This window comes from Rousettus aegyptiacus, unplaced genomic scaffold (assembly GCF_014176215.1).
Source record: "Rousettus aegyptiacus isolate mRouAeg1 unplaced genomic scaffold, mRouAeg1.p scaffold_m13_p_1, whole genome shotgun sequence".
NCBI classification, from domain to species: Eukaryota; Metazoa; Chordata; class Mammalia; order Chiroptera; family Pteropodidae; genus Rousettus; species Rousettus aegyptiacus.
Window position 1 is genome coordinate 122,067,367 of NW_023416284.1, and position 19,016 is coordinate 122,086,382.

General features: G+C 34.1%; 2 pseudogenes; one reads left to right on the forward strand and one right to left on the reverse strand.

Annotated features, from left to right (window-relative positions):
* LOC107517004 overlaps window positions 1–19,016 on the forward strand; it is a 165,384-nt pseudogene that overhangs the window by 83,919 nt on the left and 62,449 nt on the right.
* LOC118605526 lies at window positions 17,795–17,913 on the reverse strand (annotated as a pseudogene).

Below are 19,016 nucleotides of genomic sequence, written 5' to 3' on the forward strand. Positions count from 1 at the left end.
ATTGCAAAATTAATTTCTAAGTAATAAAAGTAAATTTTAATTTGTCTTCAACCTTTGATCAGAATCTTAGTGCAGTAGTGGAACACATAGAATGTGAAAATATTTTCTTGTGCAAGTGAAATTTATAGACTTTGATAAAGTTTGTTTTCATTAGTTTTTGAACATCACAACTCACATTGTTGTTCTCAAAAATAATAACTTGGTTTTGGCTGACTACTTCTGCAAGGCAGTAAATAAGTATTGTTTCTAGTTAAATATATTATGGCAGATTTAATGAATCACTGGGATAGAACTTATTTTTAAATGTTGACTTAAAAAATGACTATGTCAGGGAATTAACAGGTGCATTAGCATTTTGACATGGAAATCATTTATGTTCTTTATTTTCATCCATTGTTTCCAAATGATTTTTCTGTCAGTGCTGAGGAGAATTTTCCTGAGAAAAAAACAAAAGCCTTCTGATTGGGTCAGGTTTACATTGTGCTTTTTCATTTACATCCTTTCAAGCTGAATAGAAAGAAAATGATTTCTGTGTATAGGGATGTGGTAGCATGAGAGAGAGTATACAGAGAGCATTCATTTTTAATTCTGGTGCAGTGGCACGAATGAGAAATATACCACATCGAGTGGCTTCTAGTCTCTGCTTAAACAGAGAGCGATTTTATTTTTATGTGCTTGCTCCCTTTCCCTATGAAAAGAGAATGAATGAAGAAAGGGAAGAAAATGGAGCTTATTCTTTTAATTTGAGCAAAACCCAAATACATACTTGAAGGAAAACAAGAGAAGCTATTGTCAACTTATGTATAACTACTCTTGTTCACAATACTTAGATCAGAAGAGGCATGGCTTTATTTGCCATGAATATTTTAAAGTTTCAGTGAGGCTCAGGGAAAGGCAGCCTTACCTGGCATTTAAGTGGCAGTATCTGTTTCAAGGACAAAAATTACATTAGTGTGTGTGTGTGTGTGTGTGTGTGTGTGTGTGTGTGTGTATGTGTGTATGTGTGTGTGTATTGTTTGAAATTACTTCAACAGTATGGTATATATCATCTTTTATGGTTCCTCCAGTTGAAAGGCTAAAAATGCCCATAGAATATTCTCTTCAGCTTTTTTCACTGCAATTACATTTTATATGATGAACATTCATTTATACTAAGTAACTTTTCAATATATTAAGTAAGTTTCCAAAAGTCTAACATGAATTTAGATGAGAAAAGTATAGCAATTTAACTATAAAGAAATATAACTAAATATGCCATTGGTATTTTATTTGGTGAAATATGAATGCAGTGCCTATAGTATAAAAAGAAAAGATATGTGAGATTTTGTGGCAATGAAAATTTAGGGTATGCTAAATATTTAAATTCCTGTGAAGATCGAGGCCAACCCCCCAGGAAACTGATGAAAAGATATAAAGCTTGTCACATGGAAAATGCCTCAAAAATAGTCGAAGTGATATTCTGCCAATGTAATTAGATAGTCTGGTGTAAAAACATATTTCCAGTTCTGGAAATATGTGTGTGTGTGTGTGTGTGTGTGTGTGTGTGTGTGTGTAGTCTTTGTTTTGTAAATATATACAAATATATAAATTTTGATACTTTTCATAACCTATTATGTAACTGACCTAAATAAGAGATTGATTGAATTCAAGTTATGAACTATTTCAGAAATTGTGGGGTATCAAATATGGGTCAGATAATATTCTTGTTTTTAAAATAACTACAATCTAGCTGAAGAGAGAAATTATAAATACACATAGCAAAAGCTAAACAACATTAATTTTAAATAACAGTTAAGATTACCACTAGAAGAGATGCTATTTTATTAAAATCAATTACAAATATAGGAGAATTCAGAGAATAAAAGAATATCTTCTGTTTAAAGCAAGATTATCTTGAGGAGGTGGAATTAGAAATGAATTTTGTGGATATTTCACTGACGATGATATCAGAGAAACTTAAATAAGTAGAATATTAAAAATGAATGCATGAGAATAATGGCAGAGTAAGGACCTCCAGAAATCCTTTTCTACATAAAAGAAATGAGAACATGAGCAAAAATGGTCAGAATCGAAAAATGGTCAGAAATTTTCAAAACTCTAGAAATTAATGAAAGAATTACAGCAACCCAAGGAATGTTTATATAAGAAAAGTGGCTGAATTTAGGTAATAATAGAGAACTTTGTGGTGTTTTAATTTATCCTATCTCATGCCTTCATCCCCAGCTCTACAGTTGGTTTAAAAACCACCACCCACAGTCATGGTAACAACCAGAAGTCTGGGAGCCACTGGAGGAGGCAGATGACGTTGGAGATTATTCGAAGCTTTGTTCCCAAGGATTTGGGACAAGGCCATCCTTATTTGACCTGAGTCAGAGCTTGCCCAGTGTGGAAAGCTTTTTTCTCAGGAATGTTGGTCAAAATCAGTCAGTGGCAACAGTTTAACATTATGGCTTCCTGAGGCAGTGGTTAACATTTGCAGCAAAAAATAGACAAACTAAAAAGCTTAAAAGAAAAAGGTTGAGAATAAGAAGTCCACAAGGGGCTTAGAAAGCTCTGACATATTTCTGGCAACCTAGAAGGTCACACATATGTGTATAGCTCTATGCATGCCTACAGATGTGTGCATGCTGTGAAAAGACCTGAGAAAGTCCTAAGCTCTCATCTCTCGCAAACCTTGCAGTTCTTTGCAACTAGGAAATAAGACTAATAAGGTAGAGTTGTAAACAATGGGCTGAGTGTTCAAGATGAGCACCACCACACATGCTAGGTCCCTTGGCAAAGACCAAGAGGCTTAATGTTCCAGACATTAAGGAAACCTTTGTTCAGTCCTTAGCTGACCAGTATGCCAACCAAGCTGAAACCTCAGTGTCTATCCGTCATAGCATATTAAACAATTAACTCAAAATGAATAGAAGACCTTATTGGTGGAGCAAAAATTATTAAAACTCTTAAGAAGAAAATAAGCATAAGTCATTGATTAAGTCAATGGTTTCTTAAATATGACACCAATGGCACAGGAAGCCAAAGGAAGAAAACAGGGAATTGTTTTTTTAATAAAAATTAAAAGCTTTTGTGTATCAAAAGACACTCTCAAGAAAGTGATGAGCATTCATAGAAGAAAATATTTGCAAATTATAACTAGTAAAAATCTAGTTTTTAAAATATATAACTAATGCATACAACTAAACTATAAGAAGACAAATAAACCAATTATAAACGTGCAAAGGATTTTGATGGACATAACTTCAAAGAAGATATACAAACAGCCAAGTAGTATATTAAAAGATGCTCAACATCATTAGTTATTAGGGAAATGCAAATATAAATTACAATGAGATACCAATTAAAACAGACTAGGATATTGTAATAAAAAAGAGAGATAATAACAAGTGTTGACATGAATTTTGGGGAAATTAGAACCCTTCCACATTACTGGTGGGTGTGTAAAATGGTGCAGTTATATATACTCAAGAGAGTCATAAACATGTTCACACAAGAAATTGTTCATGAATGTTTATAACATTATTATTCATAATATCCATGTAGTGAAAATAATTTATATGTCCATCAAATGATGAGTGGATAAACTGAATGTAGAATATCTAAACAATGGAATACTATTCAGCCATAAAAAGTAATTAAGTACTGATATATACTATAACACAGGTGGGCCTTGAAATCATTACACTAAGTGATATAAACTAGACACAAAAGACCACATATTATGTGAATTCGTTTATATGAAATGTCTAGAATAGTAAAATTTATAGATATAGAAATTGTGCCAAGAACATTTAGCAAATGAAAAAAATATTTCTTCAGAAAAATCTAGTAAATCTTTTTAAGAGCAGTGAGAGTCTGTGGTATTTGAGCCATGACCCACTCACCTCCTTCATCTGGACTCAGTGTGATAGAAGCTCTACTCCAAGCAGATGCAACTAAGACTAAAAGACTTCCTTTACCCCTAGCTCCTAATCTAGGACTAAAGTTTCACCTTCTGAAGAACAGTCCCCCAGTATATCTCATCTCGCCAGCTCCGCATTGTTGAAGCTCAATTCTAGGCCAGTGTGGCTCCCTTCCCACATGTAGCTCCTACACATAGGACAGAAGCTGTCCTCCAGGTACAGGCCAAGAATCTTGGGACTCAAACACCTGTGCTCCAACTGTCCTGCAGGGAAGTGGTTCCATGCCAGGAAAGGCAAGCCTGGAAGACCAAGAGCTGTCATCTCCATGTAGAGAATTGCTCTCAGAGCACACATGTTGGTAAGAAAGAAGTTCTGCTTAGGAGCAAAAGATTGAAGTTCCGATATGTGTTATACAACATGGATAAACCTCGAAACCATTATATTAAATGAAAGAAGCTAGTCACAAAAAACTACACATTGTATGGTTCCATTTTATGAGCCTCCCAGAACTGGAAAATCTATAGGAATGTAAATTAGTGGTTGTCTGGGGCTGGGTAGGATGGAGGGCAATGGGGAGTGACTGCTAATAAGGATGATGTTTCTTTTTGGAGTGATGAAAATGTTCAAATATTAGATTGTGATGATGTTTGCACACCTCTCTGGCTATACTAAAGAACATTGAATCATACATTTTAAATAGATGAACTATACAGTATGTTAAATATGTCTCAATAAAGGCACTGAAAGAATGCATGACACAAGAAAGTAGTTGGTGTATTTTAGTGAGGTAAATGTTTTGTACTGAATTAGCATTTACAAAAGGGAATAATAAAGAATAAATCTAATAGTAAATAAATAATGTCTCTAGGCCGATATGCCAGGTAAATCCTATAAACATCATAGAATCATTTCAGAAAGGCATTTTACAATGTCTTGCGATGTTGTTTATAAGACGGAGATAGCATCATTAAGAGGACACCTAACAGATCTCAAATTTCTACACAAAGTGTCATGATAAATGACTTGGTATAAAGCTCAGCTGAAGGATATACAAAGCTTGGCTCTCAGCACTGTATCATAGGAAACGTTTTCTCTTTTCCTTTTTTTTTTCTTCAGTGATTAAATGAAGGCATAGTATGATACTTAGAGACATAATACCAGAACCAACAGCCACTTAAAAAAATGATCCTACTTGATCTCAGTTTAAATTTGCTATAAATATGTATGTCTGTAATTAGTCCAAAAAGTAATTTGCAAAAAAAGAAGAGTGAGGAAAATGATTGAGTTTGTTTAGAGTGGAGACTAAACATATATATTTTTTAACAAGGTACCAGAGCATTCTCATGCAATTGGTCAGAGGCCTATGATGTTTTAAAAAGGCAGTTGAAGTCTCATCCTACCTGTAGTACTCAGGTAATAATTGTAATCTGGTGACAGAAAAAATGTACAATATTATTTTAATAATACTATACTATAATAACAGTGAATTAGTTCACTCAACATCTGTTTTATCTCCTTCTCAGGAATCTAACTGGAAAACTAGAGTCAGGAAAGTTAATAGCCGCATTTTTCAGATTCCCAGAATCTAAAATGTTAGACTCTTCATAGTACAGTAAAAATGGGACATTTTGCCTTAGTTTGATCTTCATACCAACCCACAGTAAAACAAGTCTTCTGTAATGTTAATGTCATACTGATGGGATTTCAGTAACAGCAAGAAAGAGGAAATATAAATGCCTTTGAATATATTCGTTTCAGAAGATGGGAAATAAAATCCCACAAACAATTCAGGGGCTGACATCTCAGTAAAGTTTCTTGGATACAGTGGTTTGTGATGTGTTGTTGTATCTTGTCTAAAGTGAAAATAAGATGCTGCTATTTCAAGTCACTGTAACTAAGAGAGCAAGCTTTGTTGGAATCTTTGGACTATGGAAGGTATATGGATATACGATACAGATTAGTGTATGTGTTACCTTTTTGTTTAGTAATCCCTAAGGCTTTGTGTGAACTGCAGAACAAGATAAGTCTCTTCAGCTGATTCTGGCTTATATACAAGAGGCTCTGTCATTCGGTTCTTATGACAGAGTATATTTAATGGTGTTCTACGCATGCATGACAGAACAGGATGCTGAATGAAGTCTGTGAAAATCCCTTATAAGGGAACCATAGTATTGTCCCTCAGTCTTTCCTGCAGAGCTATGCAGTTTTCTATAAACAACTCTTCTTTTGACAAATAATTCCTGGTTTTCCTGGTTTGAAAGTTAACCTTGATTGAGATTAAATGTCTAATGATGAGATGCAACATAATCAGGTGACCTGAGATGCCTGTCATAATTGGGTATTATCTGATTCACCAAAATATATTGGGTGTTCTAAGTCGCATGCCATGATCAAATGATGGTGGTTCACCCAAGACTGAACTGGTACTTGTACATTATGTAAGTGGTTGGTTCTTACTTGCAGTGCACCTTCTCCTGCTGCACTTTCACTCCCAATTTAACTCCCCACTAGCCATGTAGGGAGTTTCCTACACCACTTGAATAAGGAAGAAAATTTTAGTTTCTGGTTTATGAGTGGTTGTACATGATACGCTGGCACTTGCAATAAGTGCATTCCATTAAAGAGTGACTATAAAAGGCAGATAAATCATCCAATAGGTAGAACTGGTTATTCATTTTGCCCAGGAATTCAGATGACTGAGATTTTGATTTATGCCATCTGGTTAATGGTATGATCAAGTGGTCAGGGGGTTGGAAGAATAAGTTTGGAAGATCAATAATCACAAGGTATGGGCAGGAGGGAAGAGCTATGTGGATGGATGTCTCAGAGTGGTAAGAAATTTGTTTTTGTCTAAAAATGCTTTATTAATGGCATCCACCATAGAGATGGCTTTAAGTAATCCATCGACAAATAATTTACTTTATCAGCCTTTTTTACAATTCTCATGTTTGCTCAATGATTCTTGAACAAAAGTGGCTATAGTGGTAGCGATGCAAGCAATGAATGGGTTTTATAACGTGGTTCTCTATGCAAGGCTCATCTGGCTACTGTCATTGCTGTGGACCCATCTGCGGATGGGAGAGGACGGTGCTGAGCTACCAATATAGAATACGAAGAAAGGAGTCATCTACCTGGTTGTGGCTGATTATATTGGATTTCTTCTATCATGTGTGTGTTGGGAGGGGAATAATTTTCCCTCACTCTGATGAATATTTATATTGAATGTTAATTTGCTTTCTTTGCCCATCATACGTCTATAGGGAGCACCATCTTGTGGCTTTACTGAATGACTTATTCATTGTCATGTATCCCACATTTTTGCTTCTGATCAAGGAATTTATTTTACAGTAACCAAAGTGAGGTAGCGAGTTGGCTCTCAGGAGAATTACTAAGTTCAAATGTATTTAGAAGCAGCTGGTTTCAAAATATAGAGAAGTAGATGATTTAACACTCAGTTATGGCATTAACGCTGATGAATACTGTGTCCCACCACAGTATTCAACATATTCCGTGAACTTGTGGCGAATATATGGTACTCAGAAAATATAAAAAAGCATTAGTGCACGTTTCCATTTTATGCTTGATGACCCATTTGCAAAATTTTTTGCTTTCTCTTCTCTTGACCCTGAACCCTGCTGGTTTAAAGGTTGAGTAACAACAATTGTGTTGCTGAACTAGGAATTGGGACATCACAGTAATAGTTGGGACCCTAAAGTCAAAAAAGTCTATGTTAGCTAGGAGGATTGTATTTTATTATAAATTATTATGATAGATACTATGCAATAAGGAAGGGAAAATATGTCTAGATCTCAGAGAATTCTTTGGGTATCTTCCAATATTACCACATCTACTAGTAAAGTTAGTAGAAGATTATAGAAACTCAAAATAGGGAGGAAAACCAAGGTTTAGATCCTCCAGCAATGAGGACTACTCTTTGTATTCTTCTTTTCTGTTTGGCAGCTCATTCAATTTCTTGTTTTTTGTTTGTTTGTTTGTTTTCTGGATTCTTTTTATATTCCTGAGGTGCATATATTCGAGTAACCCATGACTCTTTCCTTGGACTTCTTGTCTATCAATAACAAATTGAGTTCTGAATTGTTTTTTTTTATAGTTTTATATGTAATCTGTATGCTAGTGACTCTAATTTGTGTCTCTAGCCAAGACCATCTCCTGCACTCCAGATTCATCTATCCAATTGCCTAGCTGATATCTAATTATCTACTAGGATTCATAAAATTAACAAGTTTAAAACCAAGCTCTTGATTTTATTCTTCTTGTAGTCTTCTCCATCATAATCAATGGAAACTTCATTCTTCCAGTAAATTGGACTCAAAATCTTGGAGTCATTGTTGACTCCCTCTTTCTCTCACATAGCACATCTAAATCACCTAAATTATGTGCTTGGGTTATTGAATAGCCTCCTAAATATTTCCTCTGCTTCCATAGTCTATTAACCACACATTTCTAATGTTTTTACTTTGGGAACTTTGCTGATTCTAGAGAGATTTCTCTTCCCAGGGCTGGCCAATTTCTAGAGAGAGAGATAATATTGCCTGGAAGTGCTCTTTTCATATACAAACCAAGAAATCCAAGCCCCTTTCCTCACAACTGCTTCCTTTACAGAGCTCTGACACTCCAGACTACTACCTTCCTGCCCTAATTACCCTAGGGCCAGCTACCAGACGACTAGAATCAGCCCCTATAGGACCTGCTGAAATTATTTAAACTAGCCAACCCTAAACCTGCACAGCCTGCATTGTCTTACCCTCCCTACAGAAACAACAATCAAGGCTCTTACCCATATTTTCCTCTAGCTCCCTCTCCTCCTGACCAACCCCAGTGCTTCTCCTGCATGTCCTCTACATGTCATGCCAGGACCCTTCCTCTTGAAAACTGTAACAATCTATCTTTTCAATGTCAGTCTCCTGATCTGTCAGCCTCACCATACACAAATCATAATAAAACCTACATTTTAAAAACATCCTTGAAAGCCATCCCTCCCTTCCATCCTGCAGTCTAATCTATATAGAACAGCCAGATGAGCCTTTAAAAATATGTCAGATCATGTCATTTCTATTTTTAAAATCTTCCAGAAACTTTCCATTTCTATTAGGTCCTATAAGACATGACAGATTCTACTCCTCCCTTCTCTGCTACTTCTCTGACCTCCTTGCCTTCCTGGTCATCTTGGTATTCCTAACAAGTCAAGCTGCCCACTATGCAGCTTTTGCATTTAATTTTTCTCTGCCTATAATGCTTTTATCCTACTTATCCATATATCTTACTTTATCACTTCCTTAGGTTTCTGTTTCAATACTTGTCAGAGAGGTATTCTTTGTCCACTATGTTTAAAATAGAACTCGCATCCTCCCTTCCATCACTTTATTTTCATTTCTCTGGTTTTTTTTTTTAGTATTTATAACCATTACGAAACTACTTCCTTTTCTTCTTTTTAATTATCATTGTTATCATCATCATCGTTGCTATTATTTTGCTTATCTCTCTCCATTAGAATGTAAGTTTCCCAAATGCAGATATTTTGTTTCTTTCACTGATATATTCACAGTACCTAGAATGGGTCCCACCACAGGAATAGGTAGCTAGGAAATACTTGTGCAGCAAATTTTTTTTAGTCAAGTGCTAAAACTTTGGATATACAGTTTATGTAAGGGCACTAAGAAAGTTTCTCTTTTATACAAGTAAAATCCAAGTTTTAAAAATTGACCTCTAAAATTAATGCTCTCTCTAGTTGACATTATTACTTTACAAAAGTTGTAAGATCGCCTCAGCAGACAACTTCTGTTCCAGAAATCTGCTTGATGGGTCCACTTGTTGCTGATTTTACCCTTTGCTTGTATATCTATAGTTCCTCTGACCCCATACCTAGCTTTACCCTTCCCCACACCACCTAGATTTTGTCAGCCCCTCTGAACATTTTTTATATTACAGCTTCACCCATTTTGTTGGCTAACTTTTTCTTTTTTGTGTGTGTTGTCTTTATTTATTTATTTTTTCTTTTTGGTGTGCGGTCTTTATTTCTCTTTGCCTTTTTTTTTTTTGTAAAAATATTTCTGGATATTCCTAGGACCTCGAATAATATCTTTTTTCCCCACCAGTTCAGGAGAATTTGAAGAGGTCTCCCAGACATATCCCATGTAAATGGAAAATCAGTAAAGTGTATTGGATATAATGTTCTAATTTGTTTAATATGCCGAAGGGCATACTGACTATATTTAGTGAGAACTAGTCTGCAAAGACATAGTTTCTCTGAACTCCTGGTTTAATTCTGTATATGAAAATATATTATGTAAATCTTAGAATAACATGATAGGGTAAAAACCAAGCTTTTTGGGCCAGGGAATGGGAATATACAAGATGACTATGGAGCAAAGTAGTGATGAGCTCTGAGAATAAAATGATGAGTGTTTGTCAAAGGAACGTGGGAGCCAACTGAAAGAGCTCCTAATGGCCAAACCTAGATCAACTTGAGCAATAACAGAAAGGTAGTATTGAATTATAACCCAAAGTAAATGTTCATGAATCCATAGTAATACAAGTAAATGATGCAATAATAAAAATAGAAGAGACAAATCTCTTGTATAAAAAAATTCCAAATAATTATTTAGTGACTTGCTTCCAGAGTACGATATGGAAAAGGGTAAAAAAGGACAACTTCACAGTGGAGAAACCTGACAAATGTTGCTTTAGCAAGGTAATGAAGATTAGCATAATCTATGATAAGTTCAGTGGATAGTGTGCACTCTTGATGTCATATGATGAGAAGGGAAATTTTTTTTTCTTTAAAAAACTTAAAACCTCAGTCTAATTATTAGAGAAACATCAGACAAACTTCATCCGAGGTGCCACAAAACTGTCAAGCTCAGCAAAAACAATAATCTGAGAAACTGTCACAGTCAAGAAAAGCCTAAGAAGTCATGATGACTCAATATAATGTGGTGTTCTGGGTGAATTTCTGGAACAGAATAAGAACATTAGGTAAAACTAATGAAAATATGGAATTTAGTGAATAATAAGGTAGTATTTTTGGTTCGTGAACTGTAACAAATGTACTGTATGTAGCAAAGTGAGACGTTAGCAGCAGTTGAAACTATGTGCAGGGTACATTGGAACTCTGCACTATCTTTGTAAGTTTTCTGTAACTCTAAATTTGTAAATCTATTATACAAAATGTATAAAAAGTTGAGCCTGAGGAAGTTATAGACATTGTGTTCTCTGCCTTTAATGTATTTTTTTTTTTTTTTTTGTATTTCTTCAAGTAGAATTCCTAAAGACTTCAGTCAGATATTATTTTACCTCAGGAAAAAAGTAAAATCTCTAAGAGTCTATCACTTTGCTAAGTGATATTCATTGATATTACGCTTGGTTTTGTTTCATAAAATGCTTCAAGATGGCATGTTTAAGGATAGTAAGATATATCACCATGTCCACACTGACACAGATGAGACGTCAGGGAGGGCAATTTCTCTCCCCATCCTTCAACTCTATCAGGTTTTTCTTGGTACCTCTGGCTACGGAGCCTTCCAGGAGAAGATATAGAACAATTAAATTTAGAAGAAGATAAACTGTATTATTTTCCTTAAAGAAATTCCCTCTTATTTTCTGTAGTAGCTCAGATCTTTATATAGCCTTATCTAGCTCTCATAGCCAATATCTGAGGAAGAATATCAATGTATCTATACTGACTCTACTTTATCAAAGACATCCAGGTCCAGCTCTAAGGGCCTTGCTTATTACTTATGATTCATAAGAGAAGCCTATTCTCACCTCGTCTGGTCTCCTAAAGCAAATCCCTTCTTGTGGAGCAATGCATCAGTTACCATTTTCAATGGGAGCGTGCAGTGCTGTTCTGTGCACTTGGCTGTCCCACTCAGGGCCTCTGGGTGGGTTTCTGAACCAGAGTTCAATGGTAGAATGCCTTTGTTACTCATTATTCATTCCCTAATCTTCCTGACTGACTCTCTACCCTATCACCTCAGGTTGACTCCAAAGAGATGATGTCTCACCCTGTGTAGGAGTAGATATCTCCATGTGCAGCTGTAAACTGGCCTTTGTGGTTTCTGGCATGGAAAGATAGCTCCAAAGAACACAGCTTCCCTGTCTGAAAGTATCTCCGTGGAATTTCAGCTTGGGAAAAACATTACTTTCTTAGGGCCTGGAATAAATTTGTGTGACATACATCAGAAGGATGATAACAAGAACTGTATAACAATAGATGGGTATTCGCACACAGGCCATTAGATTGCTGAGGTCACTGATTCACTTTATACATCATCCTTTCGGAGAAAACAGTATCAGTATTCATAATTGCCAAAATTTTTAGGTATATAGAAGGTAAAATAAATAACAAAAATTTATTCTTAGCACCAACATACCTAGTGTTACAGTGAAATCATATTACTTAATCCTCCCAGCAATCGTATCCCTGGTTTTTAGGTGAGGAATCTGAATTTCAACAAGTTTAAAGAATATGTCTGTGATTTCACATAGAACAAGCAAATATAAGAATTAAACTCAGATGTATTTTGACTCCACCTATACTCCCTAGCTCTATTTTATTGAAACAAACAAGCAAATCAACCAACCAACTGAGCAAACAAACAAGTAAAGTAGGAGAAATACTTCTGGTATATCCAGATACCTTATTTGTTTGCAAGTATTTCTCTTTAAAGATAATTGAGAGATGTGAGGATTAATGAATAAAGCCCTTGATAGTTAAGGACAGCAGAGAAAAAAAGGGAAAAGAAATCTTAAGATAAAAGTTTTAATTTTGTTGTCATTTGTCCAACTTACGAGATAAAGTGTTAGACTTAAAGGCAGTGCAGTTAGCAGTAAAATATAAATTCATGCAGAAAACTAATGGAAGAAATTAAGTTAAAGAGAGACAATTTCACACTGAGAATCTAGGTTGAGAGTTCCGGTGCAAATCAAGAGCCCTTTTAGGAAAATACCCAGATATCAGCAGAACAACCTAAAAGATGGTCCAATTACAAGAACCACTTAGGTGACTGTTGTAGGATGAAGCCTAAAAAGAATAATCAAAACTATCGCTGAATAGTTCAAACAAACAGAGAACAGCTGTGAACTTTTAGTGAGGAAAATAGGTTGCAGAATAAGCATCAGAAGTTTCTCTTTAACTGTCTGTGAAGAACTGATTTGAAATAACTTCTTTTTTATGGGTCATTGAGACTGAGACAGTTCTGAAAGGGTTCTCTGAGGGAGTTCTAATTTGACCTGTTCACAGAACATTTTAAGTGGGTTTTGGACATGGATTTCAAATATACCTTCATAACCAATATAAAGAATTCTCTTAGAGTACTAAGTCCATTATTATAAGTATCTTATTTTTCTCTTTTGTTCTCTTAGAATTCATTTACAACATGATATGAGGTAAGGATCTAAATTGATTTTTTTTTAATTAGTGCCTGTTAATTGCATTACTGTTTATTGAATAATCTATTCTTTTTCCAGATATTTATCATATTTTTCATATACTATATCTTGCACATATATAGGTGTGTTTCTATTATTCTTTGTCATTGCCAAACTATTTATATCAGGCCAATATAACACAGTTTTATTTTTAACTCGGCTGCATTTTTAGAGTGCCTTTTAATATCTAGTAGGGGAAGGCATCTTTTTTCACAATTTTGTCTATTCCTAATAATTTATTCTTTCTAGTAAATTTCAAAATCACTGTCCATATGAGAATAAATGTTTTTAACACTTGTGTTATTCAAAAGCCACAAAGTATTAAAAGTTTTACAATGAAAATACTTCCTCTCCTCCTTGTTTGCCATCTCCCTGGTTCTCATGACACCCACCTTCCATAAACCAGTAAGCATTAACATTTGTTTAATATTTATCCTTCCAGAGGTTCTTTATGCATGTTAAAGCAATTATAGAGTTTTAATTTCCTTCTTTTGAAAGCAGAAAGTTCTCCTTAACAATACACTTTTATCACTTAATATACCTTGGGGATATCTTAATTTTAGCATATGGACAACATCCTTATTCCTTTTTTACAAATTGATTGCATTTTGTGTGGCATCATACTGTATATAACAAATTCCTTATTGATGGACATTCATGTTTTGCTGATCTTGTGCCATTACAAATAATACTAGAGTGAGTAAACGTGTACATACTCAAATTAGTGCAAGAATAATGGTATCAGTAGAATAACATCAGAAATAGAATTGTTGGGTCAAAAACACACAAGCATTTATAATTTTGATAGATCTTACCAAATTGTCTTTTGTATGGGGTCAAACTTATACTCTTCCTAACAATATATGTGAGCATGTGTTTTCTCCCTACATTATCCATATTGTGTATTATCTAATTTCTGAATTTTTGCTACTCTGAGTGAAAAGTGGCATCACATTTACATTTTTCTTATATGAGTGATACTAAACATCTTTTTCCATGTTTAAGGGCTATTGTATTTCTTTTTCAGCAATTAGTTATTTGTAGTTTATGGTCATTTTTCTATAAGGTTCTTCAATTTTGTTAATGGAATTTTTTTCTAGGAGCTCTTTATAAATGAGAAAGAAACAAATGCTTTGTGATATAAACCAAAAATATTTTCCTCTAGTTTGTTATTTGTCTTTTGAACTTGGATTTTTTTTTCAGGTTAAAAAAATGTGGTGAAAGTATAGCAATCTTTTTTTATGGCTTTTGAAGTTTGAGTTCTAACAAGACTGTCTTTTTTTATATATTTTTATTATTTTATTTTAAAATATAAATTCTTGATTTTTTTTGGAATTATGCTGCTGTATGATGAGATATAGATCTGACCTTTTTTTTTTTTTTGTCTAATTGGTTATGAAATTGTCCAAACCCCATTTTCCCACTGATTCGATATGTCACCGTCATCATATATTGAATTTCAGCTCATATTAGAGTTTGTTTCTGGCCTTCCCGCACCTCGCCCCCCTCCCGGTCCATTGGTCTGTCTATTCATGTACATTTTCCGCTGTTTAACTACTGAGGTTTTATAATGCATTTGAACATCTGGTAGTGTGTTTCATGCCCATTTTTTTTTTCAGAGACTTTTCTGACTCTTCTTTTTTGCTTATTTTTTTATACTTATTTTATCAGTTGTCAACTTTCAAAAAAATCTTCTTCTTTAAAAAATTAGAAATATAACATTGGGTTTTGAATTTTCAGATAAGAACATATTATGTATTTCTACTTGTTCAAGTCTTCGCCTATGTCCTTTAGTAGTATATAAAAATTTTCTTCATAATTATAATTAAGTTCTTTTTTGGTAATTTATATTTTTTGTCACTTAGAAATTGAGTCTTTTTCACATTAGATTATGATTATATAAATGACATTGATCTCTGTGTATTAATTTTATGTCTTGCTACCTTACTGAATTCTCTTATAGTCTGTCACGTTATCTGCAAATAGTGATAATTTTATCTCATTCAATTTTTATAGCTTTAATTTCTTTCATTTTACTTCCAATAAAATGTCAGACAATAGCAGTACTCTTTTCTTTCCCTTTATTTGATTAGAAAATCTTCTGGTGTTTCTCCATTAAGGATAATGTTAGAATTCGGGCTAATAGAGATAGACATGAACGTGCTGAAAAAAAAAAAAATCTATGCCTTTATTACTGAGTTTTTAAAATAGTCATGATGTTGAATGAGATTGTACCAATTTAAAATATTAGTCTTAGATAATTAAAAATCTTATCATGAAATAGAGCATACCTTCTTATTGGCAAAGTATTATATGTTCTTCGGTAAAATTTTGTGGGTTTTCTTCAAATAGGAGTTTCACTAAGGGTCCAATGATAGCCAATATTTATATTTAAGTCCACATTTTACTAGAACTCTGACTAGCTTTGACACTTTTCTAAATTTTCATCTTATTAAAACATTCTTTTCTCTTTGATTTAATGATGCCTCACTGCTGGTTTTTCACCAATGTCTCTGACTACTCATTTACATGAGTTTACTCCTAGCTTCTTTATATTTGTTTTCACTCTTATAAGTGGGTCTTTTCCCACTTTTTCATTGTATTTTTCCAACTGGTTCCTGTAGACAGGTACCAAAAAATTATGGCCCTACTAAAAGATTTTCTAGTAGTTTTTGTCTTTTACTTTAGTTTTGCAATTGTAGTCTACAGCACAAAGACTGAGAAAATAACCATGTTTTTCTTGTTCCTTACGTGAAAGGGAATAACTAGTGTTTTATAAGCAAGTAGAATGATGACTTGATATCTTATTTATTATATTTCTGTTTTAAAAAAATGTAGTTTCTTTAATAATGGGAACTACTTCTAGACACTAATTTTGCTAAATTATGGTAAATTAAATCTTTTATATATGACCGAATTTTATTTGCAAATATGTGATTTAGGATTTTCAATTTCATAATATTTACAGTTGGCTTATGATTTGAGTTTTTGTGCCTCTTAACTAATTAGTTGTAGTATTTAATTCAGTTATTTCATAAATACTTAATTCACAAAGAATTCACTTTGCTGCAGTCAGTACTCTTGCTGGGCACCAAGAGTACAGTGAATTACAAAACTAATGTGGTCCCCAGACTCCTGGATTTCACAGTGTAAAGTACAATTGGAACCATGGTGCATTTTACAAAGAGTTTACAATGCCATGAAAGACAAACTAGGTTAATCTGAACTAGTTCGGAATTTTTGAATATTCAGAAAACTTTTCTGATGAAGTGACAATTGAGTGAGAGCTGAAAATTGAGTAGTGGTCAAAGTATGAAAGAATTAGAGAATCGGGAATAACTCCATCAGTCTAAACTCTGGCAGAAGACGCTAGAACACAGAATAAGGAGCAGTGTAATGCATCTAGGTCCAAAGGGCAAGCCCCGGCCACTCTTTCATATATATATATATAATTTTTTTTTATTTCTTTATCTCTAAACCATTTAACCGTGCGCTTATATGGCTGCTTCATAATGTTTCAATATCTATTGCTTTGCACTTTTGAAAATGAGTACTATCAATCTCTCTACCACTCAATCATATGCAAAAATACTGTATTCCTGTGCTCCCGAAGTAGTCATATCATAAGACTGGTCAGTTTATTTTTATTTTTTATATATATTTGACTATGTAAATGAATTTCCAGAACCATGCAGCACAATAAGATTGCATTGTATTCCTATAACAGATACTTGCGTCAGTTAGGATTAGCTGCTTCCTAAGATTGCTGCAAGGCTATCATCTTAGAATTTCTCTTCACCATTATCCATTTTCTTTACCTCTTTCTTGTGTATTTGTTTTCCTGTCTTCTGAATCCCATGACTTCCTCTTTCTTTTAATTTCTGTTTCTTCTTGAGAAGGCTGCATTTGGGAGGTAATTTATATTTGAAAATATTTTCTGTTTTGCTCTGACATATTTATATTAGTTTGACTAGGGATGGAATTCTAGACAGGAGATCATTATCCCTGTAGAATTCTAAAGCTGACACCATATTGTGGTTAAGCTTCTAATGTTGCTCTTGACATTCAGATTCTTTTGTAGTGGTACTTATTATTTTTCTTCTACATCCCCTTAATTTAAAAATTTTAAGAGAACGTACCTTTAGTATAAGTCTATTTTTCCCATTGTGTTGAATACTCATTGGGTTATTTCAAAATGAAATTTATAATTCTACTTCTGAGAAATTTTTTCGATGATTCCATTTTCTAATTTTCTCTTTCTAGAACTCTAATTCACATGTCGTAACTTCTAGACTGAACATATTCTTTTTTAAAAAATCTTTTCACTACTTTTCTACATTTTTCTTTTTTCTTTTTTTAGGCGAGGCAACCCTTGGCTGACCTCACAGATTGCAAGGACCTTGTCAGCTTACAATCCCTTATTTTTTATTTATTTTTTATGTCTACAGCACCTGGTCTTCCTAGATGGTCTCACATCCAAGTACTAACCAGGCCTGACCCTCCTTAGCTTCTGTGATCAGATGAGGTAGGGCTTGTTTAGGGTGGTATGGCTGTAGACATTCATTTTTCTAACATTCATTGTTAATCTACTTCTTCAGAAATTGTATTAATTTTATCTTTCAATCATTTTATTAGGTTTATTTCATTTCAACTAACTCATTTATGATTTCTAAAGTCCTTTTTTACTTATGTATTCATTTATCAATGTACTTTGTTGTTTCAAGAATAGAATATTTTAGATGTTTTGCTTAGTTTTTTTTCTGTCTCCCACACCTCCTTTTTTGTTTGCTTGTTTGCTTGTTGTGGCTTTTATTTCTTATGTTAAAGTATTTCCTCAGACATTCTCCTTGCCTATTTTTTTCTATATAAGAGAAGAACACAAAGAAGCTGATTAATATCTTCCATGCATGGATAGATTTTGTAGACTTTTGACTTTATAATTGGCCTGGCCTTTTTCAGCAGGGTTCTGGGAGAGATAAGTGCTGCAGAATATTATCTGAAGGACTATTTTCTCATTTTTCCCAAGGGAGTTATTTAGCTAGTATCATTCTAGATTCAGAGGAGATAGGTTAATTTTTTTGTGCTATGGAAGCCCTAACACATTAGGGCTTAATTCTCTCATGGAACTTATTTTGGAAAAGGGCACTTTGGCCTCAGTTTATCTTTAGAACTTTTTTCTCGGGCTAGTCAGATTCCCCAGAAAAGAATTTTTTTCAGTCAGCTATCTGCAGAGTTTAAGATGCCAACATTCTGGGAGCCGAGTGGGGAAAGCATACTAGATGTGTCAATATTTCAGTGAGTAAAGGTTCACTGAGGCCCCTGTTTATAGAAAGGGCTGGACTCACACCCTCAACTGTACTAGTGGTTTCTAGGCCAGAATTCTGTTATCCTCACCAGAGAAAATCCTTAGTCTATTATAAAAGAGTTGAGTAAGAGGGAGCCCTGTTTGTGGAATCATGGAGGTGATTTACAGACCTAATTTACTTTGAATTGCATTTTTAACTAATCCTTTTGTTTGTTCACTTTCATCCCCACTTCCAGAGGTATGTAATACTATCCATTTTCAGGCTTCAGAAGGTTCTATAGTGCAAATGGACTCACTCCCCTGCCTGCATAGTATTTGATTTTCTGGATTATACTCTCAGTTACTACACATCTTCT